General features: G+C 35.0%; 1 protein-coding gene across 2 annotated transcripts in view; it reads left to right on the top strand.

Moving 5' to 3' along the window:
- The window catches only part of LINGO2 (leucine rich repeat and Ig domain containing 2), a 1,246,785-nt gene that overhangs the window by 534,032 nt on the left and 690,650 nt on the right, over nucleotides 1-22,103 (top strand). For both annotated transcript variants that reach the window (XM_036898106.2, XM_057498746.1), the window contains exon 3: nucleotides 19,011-19,091. The gene's annotated coding sequence lies outside the window, so the exon portion shown is untranslated. The remainder of the gene's footprint in view (nucleotides 1-19,010; nucleotides 19,092-22,103) is intronic.

Below are 22,103 nucleotides of genomic sequence, written 5' to 3'. Positions count from 1 at the left end.
TCTGAAAAGTTGGTTGGAAAAATTTCAATATTTTGGATTTTGCTGAGGCTCTATTTATGGGCTAGTATGTGGTCTATTCTGGAGAATGTTCCATGTGCACTTGAGAAGCATGTATATCCTGTTGCTTTTGGATGTAGAGTTCTATAGATGTCTATTAGGTCCATCTGCTCTACTGTGTTGTTCAGTGCTTCTGTGTCCTTACTTATTTTCTGCCCGGTGGGTCTATCCTTTGGGGTGAGTGGTGTGTTGAAGTCTCCTAGAATGAATGCATTGCAGTCTATTTTCCCCTTTAGTTCTGTTCGTATTTGTTTCACATATGCTGGTACTCCTGTGTTGGGTGCATATATATTTAGAATGGTTATATCCTCTTGTTGGACTGAGCCCTTTATCATTATGTAGTGTCCTTCTTTATCTCTTGTTACTTTCTTTGTTTTGAAGTCTATTTTGTCTGATATTAGTACTGCAACCCCTCCTTTCTTCTCGCTGTTGTTTGCCTGAAATATGTTTTTCCATCCCTTGACTTTTAGTCTGTACATGTCTTTGGGTTTGAGGTGAGTTTCTTGTAAGTAGCATATAGATGGGTCTTGCTTTTTTATCCATTCTATTACTCTGTGTCTTTTGATTGGTGCATTCAGTCTATTTACATTTCTGGTGACTATTGAAAGATATGTACTTATTGCCATTGCAGGCTTTAAATTCGTGGTTACCAAAGGTTCAAGGTTAGCGTCTTTAGTATCTTACTGCCTAACTTAGCTCACTTATTGAGCTGTTATATACACTGTCTGGAGATTCTTTTCTTCTCTCCCTTCTTATTCCTCCTCCTCCATTCTTCATATGTTGGGTGTTTTGTTCTGTGCTCTTTCTAGGAGTGCTCCCATCTAGAGCAGTCCCTGTAGGATGTCCTGTAGAGGTGGTTTGTGGGAAGCAAATTCCCTCAGCTTTTGCCTCTCTGGGAACTGTTTAATCCCACCATCATATTTAAGTGATAGTCGTGCTGGATACAGTATCCTTGGTTCAAGGCCCTTCTGTTTCATTGCATTAAATATATCATGCCATTCTCTTCTGGCCTGTAGGGTTTCTGTTGAGAAGTCTGATGTTAGCCTGATGGGTTTTCCTTTATAGGTGACCTTTTTCTCTCTAGGTGCCTTTAAAACTCTTTCCTTGTCCTTGATCTTTGCCATTTTAATTATTATGTGTCTTGGTGTTGTCCTCCTTGGATCCTTTCTGTTGGGGGTTCTGTGTATTTCCGTGGTCTGTTCGATTATTTCCTCCCCCAGTTTGGGGAAGTTTTCAGCAATTATTTCTTCCAAGATACTTTCCATCCCTTTTCCTCTTTCTTCTGGTACCCCTATAATATGGATATTGTTCCTTTTGGATTGGTCACACAGTTCTCTTAATATTGTTTCATTCCTGGAGATCCTTTTATCTCTCTCTATGTCAGCTTCTATGCGTTCCTGTTCTCTGGTTTCAATTTCATCAATGGCCTCTTGCATCCTATCCATTTTGCTTATAAACCCTTCCTGAGTTTGTTTCATTTCTGTAATCTCCTTTCTGGCATCTATGATCTCCCTCCGGACTTCATCCCATATCTCTTGAATATTTCTCTGCATCTCTGTCAGCATGTTTATGATTTTTATTTTGAATTCTTTGTCAGGAATACTGGTTAGGTCTGTCTCCTTCTCTGGTGTTGTCTCTGTGATCTTTGTCTGCCTGTAGTTTTCCCTTTTCATGGTGATAGGAATAGTTTGCAGAGCTGGAACGAGTGATGGCTGGAAGAACTTCCTTTCTTGTTGGTTTGTGGCCCTCCTCTCCTGGGAGAACAGCGACCTCTAGTAGCTTGTGCTGGGTAGCTGCGCTCAGATAGGGCTTCTGCTTCTTGCCTGGCTGCTATGGAGTTTATCTACACTGTTACTGTGGGCGTGTCCTGGCTCGGGCAGCTACTCCAAAGTGGTGGAGTCGCGTTGGAGGGGGAGCGGCTGGGAGGCTATTTATCTCCGTAAGGGGCCTCCCTGCTCCCTGCAGCCCAGGGGTTAGGGTGCCCAGAGATCCCCGGATTCCCTACCTCTGGATTAAGTGTCCTGCCCTGCCCCTTTAAGACTTCCAAAAAGCACCCACCACAACAAAACGACCACACACACACAAAAAAAGTTAAAATTAAATAAATAAATAAATAAATAAATAAATAAATAATGGCCTCTCGTTTTACTTTATTCTCCGGTGCCGGCCTCAGGCATCTGCTCACCGGTCTTGCTGCCCTGTTTCCCTAGTATTGGGGTTCCTACCCCTCTAAGACTTCCAAAAAGCGCTCGCCAAAACAAAACAGCAATAAAATAAAATAAAAATGGCCAATCGCTTTTCTTATGTCCTCCGGTGCCAGGCCTCCAGTACCCTCTCACCGTTCTTGCTGCCCTGTTTCCCTAGTATCCAGGGCCCCACACACGCACTGTGTCTGCGCTCTTGTCCGGTTGGCTGGGGCTGGGTGTTCAGCAGTCCTGGGCTCCCTCTCTCTCCTGCTGTGCCTCTTCTTCTCCCACGGGGAGCTGGGGGGAAGGGCACTTGGGTCCCTCCGGGCCGGGGCTTGTATCTTACCCCCTTTGTGAGGCGCTGGGTTCTCGCAGGTGTGGATGTGGTCTGGACGTTGTCCTGTGTCCTCTGGTCTTTATTCTAGGAAGAGTTGTCTTTGTTATATTTTCATAGATATATGTGGTTTTGGGAGGAGATTTCCGCTGCTCTACTCACGCTGCCATCTTGGCTCCCATGATTCCACAGTATGCATTTTTAACTCACAGTTTCTGTGAGTTAGAAGTCTGGGCTCAGAGTAGGTGAGTCCTCTACTTAGGTCACTCAAGGCTCCAATGGAAGTGTTGGCTGGTCTGTGTTCTCTGGAGGCTCAACTAGGGAAAATCTATCTTCAAGCTCATTCAACTGGTAGATTCATTTTCTTGTAGTTATAGGACCGATGGCAATGATTTTTGTTGTTGTTGTTGTTGGCTGTAAGTGGATGCCCTTCTAAGGCTCTGTTTACTGACTTCAACTCCTAAGCACTGCTGCTCACATTTTCTAAACACTATCCACAGTTCCTTGTCATAAGGGCTGCCCTAATGGGACTGCTTACTTATCAAGGCAGCAAGGATTAGAATACACTAGTGAGTCAGCTTCAAGACAAAATCTTATATAATCATGGAAAAGACATAACATCCCATCACCTTTGGTGTATTCTGTTAGACTCAAATCACAAGTCCCATCTACAGTCAAGGGATGGGGATTTTGTAAGGGCACAAACACCAGAAGATGAAGACCATGGGGACGGGGGGCGAGGGGGGCGGTGGCACCCTAAAGTCTGTCCATTAAACACACTGAGAAATCAAAATGAGCTAAGGGGTTACAAAAAGGCCAAAAAGGCATTATGGGAATGTATGAGCACAGGTATTTGTATAATAACACAAACAAAATTACAGAACAAAACCTAAAATATGGTTTATTTGTTCAGTGCCATGAAGGTGATCAGTAGTTTCTTTTTTATTCTGCTTGTTAGTAGTGTATACATATGCTATTATTCCTGCTTGCCTGTACTTAGCTGTGTTGACAATAAATTAATGCGGTAATTAGTTCTCATTGTTTAAATGAGTTAATTTTTAAATGAGAAACATACCTTTTGGGCTTTTGAATGGCAGATACACCTGCATCCTTCCTCGGGCAATTTCCCTTACTGAAACCATGTCACCTGAAGCAGTGACACTTCTCCATTTAAAGGAGTATGGTTACAGATAACTTTGACAGAATGTGATTTTAGGTCTAGAAAAAGCCTGAGGCAAACAGATTATGTTTAGGCACTGAGAAAACACAGGCACATTATTCAGTTTGTGCCCAAGCAAGTTAATTTATTCCAAACTTGTGAAGCTTTGTTTTGATAACTTCTGGGCTTGTGCTTGGCTCAGTGCAAGTTTGACTGAGAAGCCTTTCCTTCTAAGTGCTGCCTTTTGTCACAACAAATGCTATTTAAGGGACTAATGAGCAGAGATCATAAAGTGAATCCTTAAAGGAGTTAATAGGGTTATTGTGATACACTCTGCCAGAAGTAATGTTTTTCTGCATTACAGACCTTACTGTAGGCTGCAGCAACTGTGTATGTGAAGGTTCAATTTTCACCATATGTGTAATTATAGGAGTGAGTATACAACTGTTTTAAGAGACGAGGGTTTGTTTCAGAATTTCAGGAGATAGTTCAAAATAGACTTTTTGCAATGTTTCAAACCATTCACTTTTCTCCATGCTTTATGCAGATGATACTTGTTTCTCATTTTTCCATTCACTGAGTCTGTGCCAATAACTGTAGCTTGGCAGCTTTTCCATTTGTGATTTTTGGTACAATCATTTTATCTTATTACAATAAAATTGTGTTGTATAATCCTGTTTCAGGGGAGAAGAAAACAGAATTGGTATCAAAATATTGACTAATAGCCATACCTTCTACGTGTCCAGTAAAACAATGAAAAACAAAAACCTACCCTAATTGTTAGGTGATTTGCATACACTAACCTATTTTGAGCTTGTATGGATTTATTGTGTCCATGTGCAAAGAGCATGCAAAGATTAATATGATAGGAGCAAAAAGCGTATCATGGAGTAAGACAGATCTGAGAGAGAGAGAGAAAGGAAGGGAGGGAGGGAGTGGGAGGAAGAGCCCGAGAGCAAGGATGGACGGCCTGCGTGTGTTCACTCAAACGTGAGCAGGGCTGGCTGATAAACAATTCACCCTTTCTCTTTTCTTTTGAAAGACATATTACAGAAGAGTCTCACCATGTTCTCCACAGCTTCTGCTTCTCATAATTTCCACCTTTGGTATTTTAAAAATAACCGAGGAATTTCACCTGACATGGCTATTTAAGTACATTATTCATAAATTCAAACATAGCACTGAAAATTAACTTGGGGTTAATATTATAGTGAAAATGAAACTCATACCCCTGTAAAAGGGAGTGGTATACTAAAGAACATAAAAAAATGCCTCCCTTTTTAAAACAGTATCATTCATATTTCTCCCCTTTATAAAGGGAGTGCTCAGCCCTTAAAAGAGCTGACATGCTGTCTAGACATAAATAAATCAGGGTTTCCTATTCTATATGATTTACCCACCTTACATAGGTCATTTGTTTGTGGGTTATGTTTCCTCTTAATCCAATTTTACTTTTTCATCATTGTCCAGGTATATTTTTGTCATCTGTTCTATTTTTCTTCCCCTGAATACAGTCAAAAATGTAAATACCTTGAAAAGTAGAGTAATGACTCACCCCAGTTAAGATGAATAGTTACTACAAGTATGACACAGATTTGAAGTGGTAGATCTTTTAAAGATATTTTTTCTTATATTCAACTGGAATTCCACTGTTTAAAATTGGATCATTGAAGACTATGTATACTTGGACACTCACATCACTGGAAATGATTATTAAAAATATTTTCTGTCATAATCGAAGTCAAGGAAAACAAGAGGACTGAAATGAATATTCCAGCAAATTTATCAGACAAAATGTTCTATGGGGGTGAAACTGCACTTGGAGGCTTGCTATTGTCTCTAGAGTATAGGCCCAGAAGTTGACTATTCATTATAGATAAAAAGGTTAGTCCCAGATAATGGGCATGTATTTTATATGCTGTTTGTATATCTATGTATTTTGAAAACAGTCCCAAGATTATACTCTATGAAATGAAATCTTACTTGAGGATCTTTGAATATTGATACAGATTTTCCACCTGGTGCTTTAGCCAACCATTTGCACTATTAATGTTCAGGCCAATTTGACCTATTAAAAGCCAAAAGAAGTTTAGTTTTCTATTTTAATGAGCTCCTCTACACTATAGTAATTTTAAAAATGTCAGTTTAATCAATAATATGTACAGTACCAGAGCCTTTGGGCATTTAAAATGTCAGTTGTTTAATTTTGAAAAATGGATATTGCCCTTACAAAATCATCTGGTCAAGCATTTGCATTATATTATGTTTAGCACAGAGACTTATATTGTACTTAGAATGTCTTCATTTATCAAGAAGATGTTAGGCTTGAGGACCTTTACATGTGATATCCAATTACCAGATCTTAGGGCCTGGTTAATTTTCCCAATTTCTTCTCTACACAGTGCAACAAAATGGCAGAAAGTAAACTGCTATAAAACTGTCCAATTTATGCTGATAGAACTTTTGGTTATTGATTCTCTTTCCTTCCACAACACCCACCACCACCACATGCACACTCACATCATGTACATATACATAGAGACAAAACTTTATCATACAGCCACACAACACCCAAGTTGATGAATTCTAGAATGCACACATGACCTCATAGTACCAATTCCATAGATAATGATGCAAGTGGGTGGTCATAATACAACTTGGAATAGTAAATAAATTAATATGTGTAGACTTTTCTACTTGTATGCACAGGCACAAACATACACACACATACAACATACAAAAATAAATAAAGAGGTGGTTTGTTAGTAAATCTGTAAGGCATCTTTGGGATCTCTGACTTAGAATGTAAGTGAAGGGGAAAATACAAAATTCACTTTAAGGAGTTCTTAGAGAGGACCTCAAAGACAAGGAAGGGTCATTCTCCAAAATGACTAAAATTTGGAAATGACTAAAGGCCTATATGAAGGTCAATTAAGAGAGAGATATGATATAATATGATTCCAAAAACAAAGAAATCTAATAGATTTCAAATGAAAACCCAAAGACAAAGTCAAAATTACAGTCACAGTATTGTTGTATAATTCTTATAAAAAGAGAAATTTATTTAATGGCAACTAAAGATTCTTCTGGGAGGGATATTGTTTTGAATTTTTTTATATTACTGTAATGGTCATGAATAAATAAATCTATCAACTGAACACTTACTATTTACCAACCACTGTGCTTTGACTTTGCATAAATTAATGCCTATTTTATAGCATAATTCTTCATTTGAGGAGGAAGATTATGTCTCACAGAGATTAATCACCTCACCAAAATTACACAGCCAGTAAGTGGTGGAGCTCAGATTCAAACTCAGGTCTATCTGACTCCAACAGGTATTCTTTTAACCATTGTACCTACTACCTCTCCTCCACCAGGGATAGACCACTTGGCATAGACTCTGACATTTCACATCAGTGATTCACATTTTTTTGTTTAATAATAGCTTCTCCCCTGAGAGAAACCACACTTACATCACTTGCCTATTCCTGTAAATTACTTCATGAGAGTCTTGTCCCTTTTAGACTGGAGAACATGGGGGAACCATAGTGAAAACAATAGCATTTGAAAGGAAGAGCCAGATTAAAAATATCATGCAAGAATGAAAAAGATAAACCTTTAAGAATCTGGTGTAGACTGAAACTATTTTAAAATTTATTCCATGCATAAAAGAGGAATAAAATAATGTAAGTGATGCAGAATCTGGTTAAAAAATGTAAAGGACAAAATAATTGAAAGAAGAGAAGCAAAAATTAAATAAAATCCTTATAGATATTGAAAGTGTAATAGTACAAAAAAACAAATATGTTATTTGATTTGACCTTATGTGAGACCTTACCGAAAGAAGGAAAAGTAAAGAAAAAAGGAAATACATAAATAATTACATGAGCAGCTAGTTTATACTGGGCATTTATGTTCTCCCATGCTGTCTCTATAAAAAGCAGAGGGGAGTTAGACATATTTGCCACATAGCAGATGCTGAATGAATGAATGATAAAACTTCCTTGATAAAGCTGAATTGCGTTCTACATCAGACTTTTCACTTTGGTTGTGTAAGTACATTATGAACAGGATTATTTCATCAGCCAACAATTTTTGAGCCCTGGTTATATGGTAAACATTGATACACAAGCATAGTAAGTTATAATTAATAGTTCAGTATTATATAAACAAATAATTACAATGTGATGAGTATAATAATAGAGACATGCATCAAATTGCTTGGGAGCACGGAGAAGGGACTGGGTAACATTCCTATTGCTTGAGGTGGAGGGGCTTAGAAAGCTTGACTTAAGGATGATACTTAATGGCAATTTTTAAAAAGAACAAAAATGCTTATGACTTTCTATGAAAAAAACAATGGATGGGCATTTTTCAATAGAAGGAGCACAGTGCAAAACCAGACAAAGGTCAAAGATGTGCCCCTCTAGGAATCAGTATGTAGTTCACAGGGACACAGCTGGCACAAAATGTGGCTAAAATTTAGGTATGTTCCTTTGTCTTGCTTAGTGGTGATTGCCTGGAACCTGGAGAGGGGTTATATGACTTCAGAAATTATTTTCAGTCCTTATGTTCAATTAATACAATAAAATATGGTAATAGCACACTTACCTAATATAGAATATAGTAAGGCAGTGGGCAAAGTTTTGGATATAAAATTAGAAATTATGTAAATAAATTCTATAAATAAATACCAGAGCAAACCGGAGACTTTTTCAGAAGACTTGCTTTAAAAGTAAGGCAGTAGGTTTTTGGAACCTCTGAGTTCAATCCTACCTATATTCCTTGGGTTTACTAGTATACTGCTTTATCAAGGTCATTTCCAATGTCATGATTGAAAAAAAACAAAATGTAATCATCATTTACAAAAGAAAAATATCAGAAATATATTATAGTATGTTTAGCTATGGGAATGATTATCTCTGCTATTATCTCTGGAACCAGGACAGGATAGGTGGGAATACCCAAAGTCATTCTTTTCAGCTGTTCTACAATTTTTATTACTCTATCAATTAACTGTATAACTTACTTCAAGGAATTTGTGTTTTACTACCCTTAGTTCAAAGACATTTCACTATAGCTTTGGTAAAACTTTGAATTTCTTTTCAATTTCTGTGTTTTTAAAATAATTAATACTGAATAAATAGAATCAGCTTGCTATAATTAAGTTAAATATAAATCCTTCCTATTATTTAACTCAGTATAATTTCCTATTATAGAATAATAATCAATTTTCCTATTATTCAAAATAATCTAGAAACTTATAAATATTCATAATCAATATCATTCCATAAGTACTTATAAATTATTTTAAATATATAGCAATGTATTTAGAATGACCAAAATTTCTCTGTTTTATTAATTTCAAATTTTATTGCTGAGAACACAAAATATAGAGTCATGACTATAGAATTATATCCATAATAATAAAACTGTCTTATAAAATTATCTGGCAAGATGAGTAATGATGTAAAGAAAAGTTTCAAGAAAGTAAATTAAAACCTAAAGATCCCTAAGCAATATCCTATATTAATAACTGTAAAAGCCTAAAAGATGACCTGTAAATATTGAATCCAGACTTTGGTTGTGACTATTTCACTAATAGACTACTGTGCAAGAAGTGAAAATTCAAAGCAGTTTTGGCAAGGCCATAGACATGCAAATGCAAGTAAGACATAGTCCAGTGAATATGGAACAGGTTCAGGAGAAGCTGGTAGAGCTGGTTCTATAGCCCATTTCCACCAACCCTCAATTTACTTCCGGGGCCGTGATGATATCCCACTGTTAGGTCACTGAACACCTTCACTGAGAGAGACTGTCGTGAGTTTACAGGTCCATTTCTTATACAGCTTTGTGCCTCTCCTTTCCTGGACAGAATTTAAAGCTCAGGGATTGCCATTCCAGGAAAGAGGCGAATAGAAACCTAACCACTATGCGCAAGCATTGGCAACAATGTCCTCTAACATTGATGTAAGTTAGAGAAGACTCAATATAGGAACTGGATGCCTTGATTCTTCCAACTCAGCTTGCTTTCAACAAGTCACAACCCCTCTGTTCTCTACTTCCTGTTATGTTCAAACATGATTTTTGATCAGATGGCTTTATGGACTCTTCTAGACCAAAATTATTTTATGGTCTATTGAGTCATAAACTTTCACTGTAAAGAGCCTATTTCTCTTGAGTCTGTACTTCCTAACCTCTACTGTAAATTTTCTTTCAAAATTCTTCAGATACTCCTTAGGCTAAACTATTATAGTTAACGAACACATCTTTGGAAGCTACTCTGAATATGATATGGCTCTTCCACAGAGATCTGACCCTAAATCAGGAGTTGATCCATCCAGTGTAGGTTGTACTCTTTAAGTGTGGATCATCAGCTATCCTTTTCCTTAGGCAAAGACATTCCACCCATATCTATATCCCTCTCTCACACTCCTGCTTGCTTTTTTTTCTTTCCATTCCTCATTTCTCTTTCTTCTCTATCTGCCTCCTATAAAAGGGCTAAGGCAGTAGTGATAAGGTACAGAGACTTCATGCAGCTAGTTGGAATCCCTATTGTGAGAATGCTGCTATTGGATCCTGCCATCTTGCTCCTTTCCCAAAGGAAGAAGTTAAAAGGAGCTGTCCCTTTCAACCATCTGGTTACCAGCTTTCCTTCACTTTGTCAGAAAAGGCAGTGATTGTGGAGAAGGGCAGACTAATAAAAAAGAAAGCTTGGAGTTTAGAATCACACACTACAAGGTACAAACCCTGGCTTTATTATTAGCTAAATAAAGTAGGGAGATTTACTGTTGAACTCTGAACCCAGATAACTCCTTTTCTGTAACATGAGAATCATGACACTTACTGCCTAGGTTCGTTAATAGTCAGGGTGTAGGGTATTTGACACACAGGTGCCACATTAGATTGTGATTGAAAACCTCCTATATACTATAGTTTAAGAATGCAGGCAAAATAAAGAAGACTTTCTAGTGTATCTCAAACAATAGAGTTTGTGATCTGTGAATTCCATGGTAGCTACTTTTCCTGTTCTTCTCTTCAGTCTTGGTCCTTCCCATAACATTTGTTCTATAAATGTATCATGAATAAATGAATTGTTGAATAGTATTATTCAGTATATTTTTCAATATGTTATCTTATCAAAGGAAGAACATTTGTGTCAGATGAAACTAGGACTGATCCATGATTCTACATGACTCTACAGAGAGGCCCACTTCTTAAATAACACACAATAATGCTCCTGCTCTGTATTAGGAAAACTGAAAGTTAAACACAGAGTCAAAAGAGTGTTTGCCAAGATGAAGTGTTAGCCATAAGATATTAAAGGACCAAAAGAGTATTGCTAAAAAAGCAGAAAAAAGCAACTCAACAGGGCTTGGTATGCATACTTCCTTTATATTTTTATTCCAAAATCTGTATTTAAGTGGAGATTATAAGGGTTATGAACACCAAGTATCTAACATTATATTTTGCTATAAAAGTGTTACATCTTCTTTTTTGAGAAGTAGGGTAGCAATAGATTTCTGAAAAGTATCAGCAGGATTGGTTACCCATTAGAATATTTAAAACAATTCAAGGAGATCGGAACCAAAGGTAGAAAATGAATTATGTGGGAAACTGGGTTTGGGATTTTTTTTTGTGTGAGTAGAATTTTTTAGTCCTAAAGAACTGTATTATAGCTTTGATGATGGTAAAAAGATTTTTTTTTAAATTCAGCGATATTATATCAGAACATTTTCCCGAGAGTAATCAGTTTTGTATTCACTAATGATCAACCATAGCAAATGGGATGAAACAGCCTCCTAAAATGTTTTTTCAGGTGTTTTAGTTTTTTGTCAAATACCTTCAAGTTAAGAAATAGCTGTATAAAAACAATATTAAGATTTTATTTAGATCCAGTCAACTTTCCAAAAAAATGAAACAGACTACCTTATATCAACCCTAAGACTATATTGTGTAATTTTATGGATATCAAAGACCCACCTGCACAAAGGTGGGCAATCTATATTGTTTTCTGTTTTGTTCAAATCCTTTATTCTATGCATTCATAGATGCATGCATTTATTCAACTGATTCATTCAATAAGTATGTATTGAGCTCTTCCTAAACTAAGCACTGTTAGAGGCACCAAGTTTATGGTGATGAGAATAGAACCATGGTTTCTACTCAACCTTGAATTTGCATGCAGGACATCAATAAATAATCACACAGATAAATGTAATTTCTCTAAATGATAGCTCACATTTAATGGGTGCTTAATGTGCCAGGCACTGTCCCGAGTGCCTACATGTATTAATTCAGGCATCACAATCATCCTTTCAGGTAGATAATACTGAGTCTCATTTTATAAGTAAGGAAACTGAAGCATAGCAAAGATGAACAATTTCTCCAATGCCATGCAGTCTAGTAAGGGATGCAGTCAGAATTCAAACTCAGTAAGTGTGGGTATAAATCTTGTGTTCAAAACCACTATGTTATTTTGAGAAATAACAGGGGAAAAAAGCTTATGGAAGCCGTAATAGAATATCAAAGGGAACTCCCATTTACAATGAGGTTTATACATTTGGAAGTGACATGTAAGCTGACACCTGAGGTAGGAAGGAAATGGCTAGGCTAAGAGTGAGGACGGGACTGTTCTAACAGAGGAATAGCCCTTGGAAAAGCCTTAAAATAGAACTAAGTTTTCCTCATAGATGGAATCTGTTGTGTGAGGGAGAGAAGGTCAGGAGGTGGGACTGGAGAAATCTGTGACTAGAAGGTGTGACTAGAGAGAGAAAAAAGGAAACAGGGAGGCGAAGAAAGATATATAAAATTTCCAAAGTACAAAGGGAAGTAATTTATGGAGAGAGATGATCCAACTGATATTTTAAGATAATTATGGCTAGAATTTAGAGAATGGATTGGAAAGGCAGGAGGAGAAGTAGAAAGACTAGTTAGTAGGTCATGAGAGTAATTCAGGAGATAGGTAGTGACTTGGACTGGAGGGTGGAAATAAAAATGATAACATAAAGATGAATTCAAGGTGCACCTGAGGAGATAAGAGAAGAGGAACCCAGAACAGCAATAAGGTATTGACTTCTGTGTTTAGATACTTTCTTTATCTGCATACTGTTATCAGAATGTTATTATTACTATCTTGTAATCAGAAGTAGTATGGCTTTATTGTTAGTAGTTCAAGCCCTGGATCATGCCACTTTGGTTTAAATCCCAACCCTGTGAATTGCTTGGCTAGTTAACCTCTCAGTGCCTCAATTTTCCATCTTTTAATTGGTCTGAAGATGGCTGTGAGGATTCAATGAGCAAACACAGATATAAAGTACTTAAAACAATACCTGGCGTACAGAAGACATTTAATTTATGTTTATCAATATTATTATTATTATTATTTTATTGTTTTAATGTATACAAGCCACAAAAAATGTATGTATGTGTGTGTAATATGAAGAGACATGTTTTTAAAGATGTGTTTTAAAATCAAATGAAATATAGGATTCATTTGTAAAAATATTTAGCTGTAGTAGAATTTCAACTTTTTAAAAGTTTAAACACAATGAAAACTCTTTTAACTTGATTGACCTAATAAAAAGATAACGGTGTACTTCTTTCACCCTTGAGTTTTGAAAGATTAAAGCAAATAAAACTGCTGATATTCTCTACCATGTACCTCTAAGAAATTCAAGAACAAAAGGAAATGTAAGCCACCAAGGCAATCCAAAAGGAAGTCTTTGTCATTCTATTGGGAATTACCAAACAAAGCAGTTTAAAACCAGGAAACTTAAAATAGAGAAGAATCAACATTCCTTCTTTTATTACTGCTTTTCTCTACTGGAGAACAGGCAATGTGCATTTTATACTAAAATGGGATTTAGTGTTCTATAAGGGAAAGATTCTCTTCGGCACGGTCTAGGGCAACGTGTTATAAGTGGAATCTCTATAGAGTGATTTCAATCAAAGTAATACTGTCATTTTTTTTTAACTTGGAAAAATGTTTACTTTTAATATTAGAAAGTTCTAGTGAATGACACAGCCAAAATTTCTCAGTGAATGTATTTCTCTTATTTCCCTATTATGCTCCCTCTTTTGCTTTAAATTGCATAGCTAATTTAATATATTAGAATTATGAATTGCATAGCTTAATTCTTATTATAGCTGTTTTGTCATATTAAAATTGAGAATTACACAGCTACTTTGTTATATTAGAATTAAGATTGAGTGAATGGTATATTCTATTTGTTTTCTATCCTAATGGAAATGTAATGTTGAGCAAGTTAATGTTCCTAGGGAATGTCATTTATATTACATCAATTTGTTAGGAGCATCATATTATTAATTAAGCAGGTTAGCTTTTCATGCAAAAACATCTTGTTTAAAATACTGGATATTATATTTTTATAAATCTAAATAAAATTTCTAGTGTAAGTCTAAAATTTAATATTAACTAGCAAAACAGACTGCATTGCATTTTAATAACCATCCTTTTAAACAAATACCAAAACAACAAACAGAAAGGGACTTTTATTCAGAGCTTCACTTTTATTTAATAATCCTAGAATGTTCACAATGAAACACATAAAAAATCCAGTTCCAGTCAACTGCTCTGATTACAGGTTTCAAGTTTTATTAAGCACCCTTATATTAAGTGTAACATTTGTTCTAACTAGTCTCATGACCAAAACTATCTGTAGTTAATACTTTGGAAGGAGTGTTATATAATAGACAGGACTGTGATCTTGAGGAAATTATTGCATCACTTTCAAAGCCTCAGTTCCATATATACAAAGGGACAGTACTACCTATCTCACATAATTTATTTAATGCTGAATATGTTAAATAATGTTTTTAAAGCAGCATACCTAGGCACATAGTAGACAGACTATTTCACTTCTTTATTCTATTCTCTGATTAAAAAGAAAAAAATAATATGAGAATTCAAATGCCGCATAATAATTCAAAACATTTGGTCTTCTAAGTGTATGAGACACTCTCTCCCCCCAATGTAGGGTAGACCAGTTTTCTAAGCCAAAATCTGAGCTCTCCAACATGCAGACAGAATTTCAAGTTACAGACTGGACTTCTTTGATGCTCCTTTAGTGGTGCTGTGTTATTTGCTTTAAGGGATCATCCAAGAGATTCATTGCTCGGAACTTTTCACCTTCATAAGCACTGCAACATCATTTTCTCTGTGTTAATGCCCTAGACCTGGCCTTGTGTGAAAGTAACAAACAGATCATTTTGGTATATATATTCTTAAATATATCAATAGAGAAGTAGGTTACACAGAGCTCACAGACTAATGTATACTAAGAATTAATAATAGTCAATAAAAAATTAAATTAGTCCAAAAAGAGGATTACTTTCCTTTTAGAAGATGCCATTTACTATGTATTTCCTCTGAAAAAGCCTTTCCCATTTGCTCCAACTTGAAATAAAGTATGGGAGTCAATAGAAAACATTGAGAAAGATAGAAAATGGTAAAAATGTCTACCTTTTCATTTAAAGCAAAGATTTTCAAACTTTTCCTCATAAACACTTAAGATAGAAATACATTCATAAATAGAGGGTATTTATACCTGGAAATATGCACAATGTAGGCATGTATTTTTCCATTGAAAGACTTACTATCTTTCTCTGTCTTCAAATGCTCCCAAGCATACCACCATAAACCTAAAAGATATGCTTATAACAGCTTGAAACAATTAAAAATATTGTTTATCCTTAGAGATTATTATATTCATTGTATAAAGAAGTTAATTAAAGAACAATCATTCCTTTATAAACTACATTTTTATATACCTAACTTTGAAGTTAAAGCCACCAGTAGGGATTAAATTAGCCATGACTGTATTTTTAAAGTATTAATACTACTAAAATTATTATTACAGCATGTTCATCAATCCTCTTTAATATTTTTTTCTCTTTTCACCACTATACTGTCCTCTTACTAATATTTCACCAGTTCTCTTATTTTTTTAGACAATAATAACAATAATAGCTGCCATTTTAATTTCACACCAAGTGCTAGGGCCTGTGGTAAATGTATGGCACTTACATCGCCACATTAATCCGATGTTGCACTTAGTGTATCAGTATATTATTACTGTTGCAAACAAGGTTGGGATTATAATATATAATCATCTAATTATAGAAGACACTAGAAATAAGGGAGGCAATATCATGTAGTGAAAAGTGAGATGACTTAGAAGCCGGAAGACCTGAATATTGTTTTATTTCTGTTTGTAATTAACCATGTAATCTTGGGGGGAAAAAACTCATAATTGCATAGGCCTTAGGTAAAAAAATTCTGTGAATGTTTTCCGAATTTTTTTCAGGTTGACACTCAGGATTTATTAGGTACACTGCTTGCTTTAGGTATAATTTATTTAATATCTTATGCATGTGGGTAGATTTTTAAATTTTTATATATGGCTTGGGCTGTCTTCTGTCTACTAAATGTTTGCAAATACACATTCATCAAGTCCCCATTTTTTTGTATTCTGACATTATCACTTATCTCAAATTGTGTGCCCCAATCAAAATGTTGGGGACATAGTTCCTCAAATTCTTTGTTAATAGATTTTTGCTATTTTCTGAATCATTTTGATATAAAGGATTTCCTCTAATTCAGATGAATGAATCACCAAATCTAAGACTATACTGTGCCTATCTTCTCATCTTGTTTCCATTTGGTACAGAATGTGATAACCTGTTATTGGAACCACTGATTTGCTTTTTTGTGTGATAGGAATTACATCTTTGCATTAATTTCCTCCAGTGTTCCATTAATAACCCAGCAAACTCTGAAGGAATTTCTACTTAACTGTATTCCTTCAACTCCTACCAAAAAAAAAAAAAAAAAAGAAAGAAAAGTAAAGGAAAGAAATACCCTACAGACACATAAACTTTTATGGATATTATCAACATATTTCCCCTCCTTTCTCCACTACCTTTTCCATTCCCAGCTTTTTTTTTTCCACTTAGTGAAATAGTCTCTCTCTAATCCTGTATCTATTGACTTCTTTTGCAATCATACCATTTACTTTGCCATCATAACTTATTTTTCAACTCTCTCAAACGTATTTGGTCTTAATTAAAATTATCTTCTTCCAGCAAAATTGGGAAATTCCAGTGTGTGAGTTGAGATATACATATTACTTCTTCTTTAAAGATGTCATAAATCTAATTCTAAAATGTGATAGTAAACAAAAGGATTTGTGAGATTCCAGAATCATCTCCCACCTACTGGAATGCTAAGATGTAAGTTTCAGGTAACTAGATAATGGATTTTCTTTGATTATTTTTGTATTCTATATAAATTATTCAGTGAATTTAAATTATTCAGTAAACACCTAAGACATTTTTTAAAAGTTTTAAGCAAATTAAAGATATGGAACTTAAAACTTATAATTAATTGGAAACAGCACTTTGTTTTATGGAACATGCAATTTCCAATTTAGGATTTTTATGCTGAGATATATACTGTGTAAGACAGTGGCTGTCGCCTGCAAAGTGTGCCGCCATATATATATCATTGATTAAATGAGACAGACAAATGAAATCACCTATCACAGCACTTGTCACAGTGAGCTGTCAATAAAAGCTTAGGGTTGTTTAATATAGAATTATAAGTAACAAAATGAGAACAAGGCAAATGACTGTGAATACAGAGTAAGAGGAGGATGAGGTATTGGATTTGTATGTGTTTTCAGAAAAACAGTATAGTTCTGCAATATGTCCAGAAATTAATAAAATGCTCTGCAGTCATTCCTAATATTTCAACATTTTTCTGACTAGTGTCCCACTCTTCTGAACTTTACAATACTCCCTTACTAAAAATGTTCGATGCTTTCTTTCAAAATTTGTTTCTCCCTAATGTACATGTAGCTTCTATGTCTTCCTTGAATCTAATGTGACATGTTTTTCACTACACAGAATTTTTTTGACTGTAAAGTATCTTTTCTTCTAAGTGAATTCTAATACTTAAGAATAGACAAAAGAGCCAAAGAAGAACATAGTGAAGGATCTATCTATCTATCTATCTATCTATCTATCTATCTATCTATCTATCTACCTATCTATCATCTATATACTATGCTTATGTACTAATATAAAAAACATTTATATAAATAATATAAGTATTATATAGATTTAGTTCTTGGTAGCACCTTTTAGAAACAGTGAATTAGTAATGTAATTTGTATGAATTCAGCCCTTAAATCATGCCTACATATGATCACTCTTATATGGAATAAAAAGATACTTATTCATTTCTGTTCTAACCTGCTACCTGTGCCTTAACAAATTATACTTCTCAGGAGCACTGTTTCCCCATCATCTCTGTTCCTACCCTAATCTTCTCTGACATCTAATGGGTTAGAGAGTTTCAGAAAAGGATGGTGGATGAGGGGCAGATGCCCATAGTGCTGGTTTGGTAAAATTTGTGCCCGAATTTAACAGTACATGAATGAGGCTTGGAGGGAGGGAGATGGAGGAGAGAAATGTAATAGTTTCCTTTCTGGCTAAATAGTATGTGCTCGGGTAAGAGGAATATAGAGAAGTAACACTGGGCAGCAGCAAAGTGCCTACATATCTTGCCTAATGTTTTGTCTCTTTTATCAAGTAGATGGGAGAAAATAATCATTTTAACAAGTTTCTTCCACACATAATTGAAACAGCTTGTGGGAGTTTGTTATTAATTTTTTACTGTATAGAGTGTATATTATCTAGAAGTAGAAGCCACTTAAATACCTTATTATTCCTATCAAACTTATCAAGTGGATAACTATCATTTGCCACATTTGTGAAGCTTCCTCAGGAAAATTATGGAATGTGCGGTAAGAATACATGGTAAACTCTGGTGAAGAAGTCAACAGTAAACACTGGACAAGGAGCCGACAGCTGCTACTACTAAAACTCAGTGTTACAACTGAAAAATGATTATACTGGTAATGTGCATTAATAAGAAAACATTTAAATTTCAATTCTTTAGTTTTTATAGCATAACAGCCTTTCCCAGTAATATAACACACTTATAGAGTGGTTTCATTTTTTAGTAGTATTTCATCATCCAGAGTCTATTTTAATGACCTGGGAGTCCCAAATAGACATCATTTTCATTGCTATATTGTACATTTAACACAAACTATGAATACAGAGGGAGGCACTTTTTAAATGGCAATGTGAAGTGGTGATAACATTTCATAGCTAATCAGCATCATCTTTCAAAGACATATATTGCTCTAAATGTACTTTTTCACCTTCCTTTTATTTATAGGAATTGAAGAGTAGCACTGGAAAGCTGTGTTATGAGCTGCTTGGGCTTCTAAAGTGTCTAATTGAGTTTTGATCATATGAGGTAAATACCAAATTTATTCATATTGCATTTCCAGAATGAAATGAAATACTATTTTGTGTCTTTAGACTTATTTTCTTTATATTAAGAAGGAACTTAATTTTCTTTCATTTAATACTATATTTAATTAAGTATTTCCTCTGATTTGTTAGCCCCACAATGACTGGGGAAAATTATTAGCATATTGATAATCTATTGTTTGGCTTATATATTTTTCTCTGTTAAACTATCATATATATGTGATATGTTTCTGATCATCTGTATAGTTTTGTTTGCTTAACATGATTTTTTTTCCTTTTAAATACCATATTAGCATGTTCAAGTGTTATACATAAAGTGTAATGGCTGAAGATATTTTCTTTATTAATACTAATGACATGGATATTGATATTGGATGTATATTATTATTAATTTGAAGTGAAAGGTGAGTTATTTCTGAGCTTTTTTTTCATTAGTTATGGAAGGCATAACATTTGTTTACTCTATATTTTAAAAAATACAACTTTAAGAATAGAAGTTACCTCATACCCTTCAGTGGCTTATCTTTTCATGTGTGATGTGAGTGACTTTCTCTTTCTTGGAAAGTCTTAGTTTTTCTACCTTCTCTTTTTGCTGATGGTGGGTATTTACTAAGGCTCACAATAAGGTTTTTACTTTTTGATTTTTTTTTCACTTGCTAGAGAGTAAACTGAGACTTTCCAAACACTGCCTTCTTTTTGCTACCTAAAGTGACAGAGAGAGAAATTAGGAATGCAGTAGTGTTCAGAAAGATAAGACTTGGCTAGGAACTGTTAAAAAAGGCCTCCTTTAATGCAACAAAAGGGAGATATATCTGCCTGCATCTCTTGTGCCCTCATGAAGACCAAAAAAATGAAGCAAAGAGCAGTTTCTTCTGAAAAGCAATTTCTTTCCTAGAAAAGGCGTAAGCCTGCTGCCAACATTCTTCACATATCTATCAGACAAGTGATAATAGCAAGGAAGGAATGACTTCTATTTGAATGTTCTACACACACACACACACACACACACACACCAGTCTAGAGTGGTGTTTTGAGTTCCAAAGGGAACTGACACTCTCCATGCACAGAACTATAGATTTCAATGAAAAAATAAATATGTATCAAGTAATAAGAGAGAAATTAAACAGGCACAAAATGTACTGAATTGGTCAATTTTTTAAAGAAAATAAAGGCATCACTGATGAAATTTAAACCATGAACTGCATGAGGAGGCATATGGTTCACATTTTACAAGGGTCTTCATTATGCTGACTTGGATAAAATAATAGAGAAAGAATGGTCAGTCACGTGAAGAGAATTAAGGGAAACTTCTCATTTGCTTAGTACAAAAGTGTCTATCATTTACAGGGATCTTCCAATCAAAAAGAACATTTAATGGCACTTAAAATATGATAAATTTGACCTAATTTGAAGACACTGTGAAATATAATTGCTTCTTTGAATATTTCTTAGTATTCTCTTTCATAGCTTTTTTAGCCAGTTTGAGTAATCCTGGTAAGTTTACCTCTTTTTCTTGCTTGAATTTATGTGAAGTTCTACAATTGACCCCTGATTGTGAGATGTACTTTTTGTCAGATGTACTTTTAGTAGACAGGTGATTTTATTTTTACTGACAAAAAATGAAACACATGCAATTAATTGATTAAATGACTAAAGGTTATTTTGAAAATTAGTATTTCATTTGATTTTGAAGGGATGCTTAAAAAAGTGTCAAAGTCATATGAAAACTTTGTTTTTAACAAAACTTTACAGAATGTAACATAAGCAGGATAAATGGACAGATCTCCTGTTCTCCAAGTCCTTTATCTAACAACTGAGCTCGTTTTCACTTTCATTTTCAGCCACCTTTCCTACCCAGCTCCTTCCCTACCTTTACAGACAAGTCTTATCTTAAAACGACAAAGGGAGATGTTAATGTTGCTCTTTCATCCCCACAGTCCTTAACTATTTACCTATTTCTTATTGCTACTTCACATCCTCAAAACGTTTGGTGAGGTTTCAAAATTTATTTTTTCCATTGTAAAGCCATCAGAGTATTTTTAAAACCAATAAGTTAAGAGTGAGATAAGTTGTGAATATAGTGAAGACATTTAATATTAGGCAAAGAATCATATATTCCAGTTAAGGTAAATGTCACCAGTGCGATGGCCAATATGCAATTAGATGATAGATGCCATTACAAGACATATGGGACAGGGAAGAGCTATAGAGTAGGTCAGCACTCTGGACAGAATGCCCCAGCTGTGACCTGAGTCCACAAGCTAGAGAAGGACATCAGTAAACTCAAGGGAAACTACCCTATACACAATAATGCAAACATGATAATGAGGGACTTTGAAGTTTTGCAAGAATTGGGTATACCTTGTTTTGAGACAGTGAAACTCGGACATGTTGTAGATGATGATGATTCTCTGTAAACACATGAACTGACGTCAGGTAGAAGGGAGGTTTACACTTGATATCTGTGAATCTGAGGGAGGTTCCCAATATGGGAAACATGTAAAAAATAATATATGGGCTTAGTTTAAGTAAACAAAAATAAATAAATAAGCAGGAAAACCTGTGAAATTTTGAATTTTTCCCAAAATAGAATGCGCTGTTGCATAAAGGGTTGAGAGTCCTGCCTCTAGAGATGCCACCTGGTGTGGTTGGCTGGCCAACTGCTTCTCACTGGGGATTCACAGATCAGTCAGTGTTTGAAGAGATGACAGTTTGCATCTCTTTCATTATTCTGTCTTTGATGGCCTTTTACATGGGGAAATATCCTTCATATGCATTATTGGATGATTGTATTTAATAATAAGTGATACATTTTTATGCTTTGTTTTCATAATTTAAGAAGATTTTTATATAAAGAACATCCATTTAGGAAAAACACTTGAATGGTTCCATTTTAATTCTATCATGAAGTACGATATGGACTTGAGTCAACTATTTACTGTGTTTCAGTTCCTCTGTAAAAGAAAAACGCTGATCAAATAACTCCAGGATTCTT

The sequence above is a fragment of the Manis pentadactyla genome, chromosome 3, assembly GCF_030020395.1.
Source record: "Manis pentadactyla isolate mManPen7 chromosome 3, mManPen7.hap1, whole genome shotgun sequence".
In the NCBI taxonomy this organism is placed as follows: domain Eukaryota; kingdom Metazoa; phylum Chordata; class Mammalia; order Pholidota; family Manidae; genus Manis; species Manis pentadactyla.
This window is presented reverse-complemented; position numbering and strand designations above follow the sequence as displayed.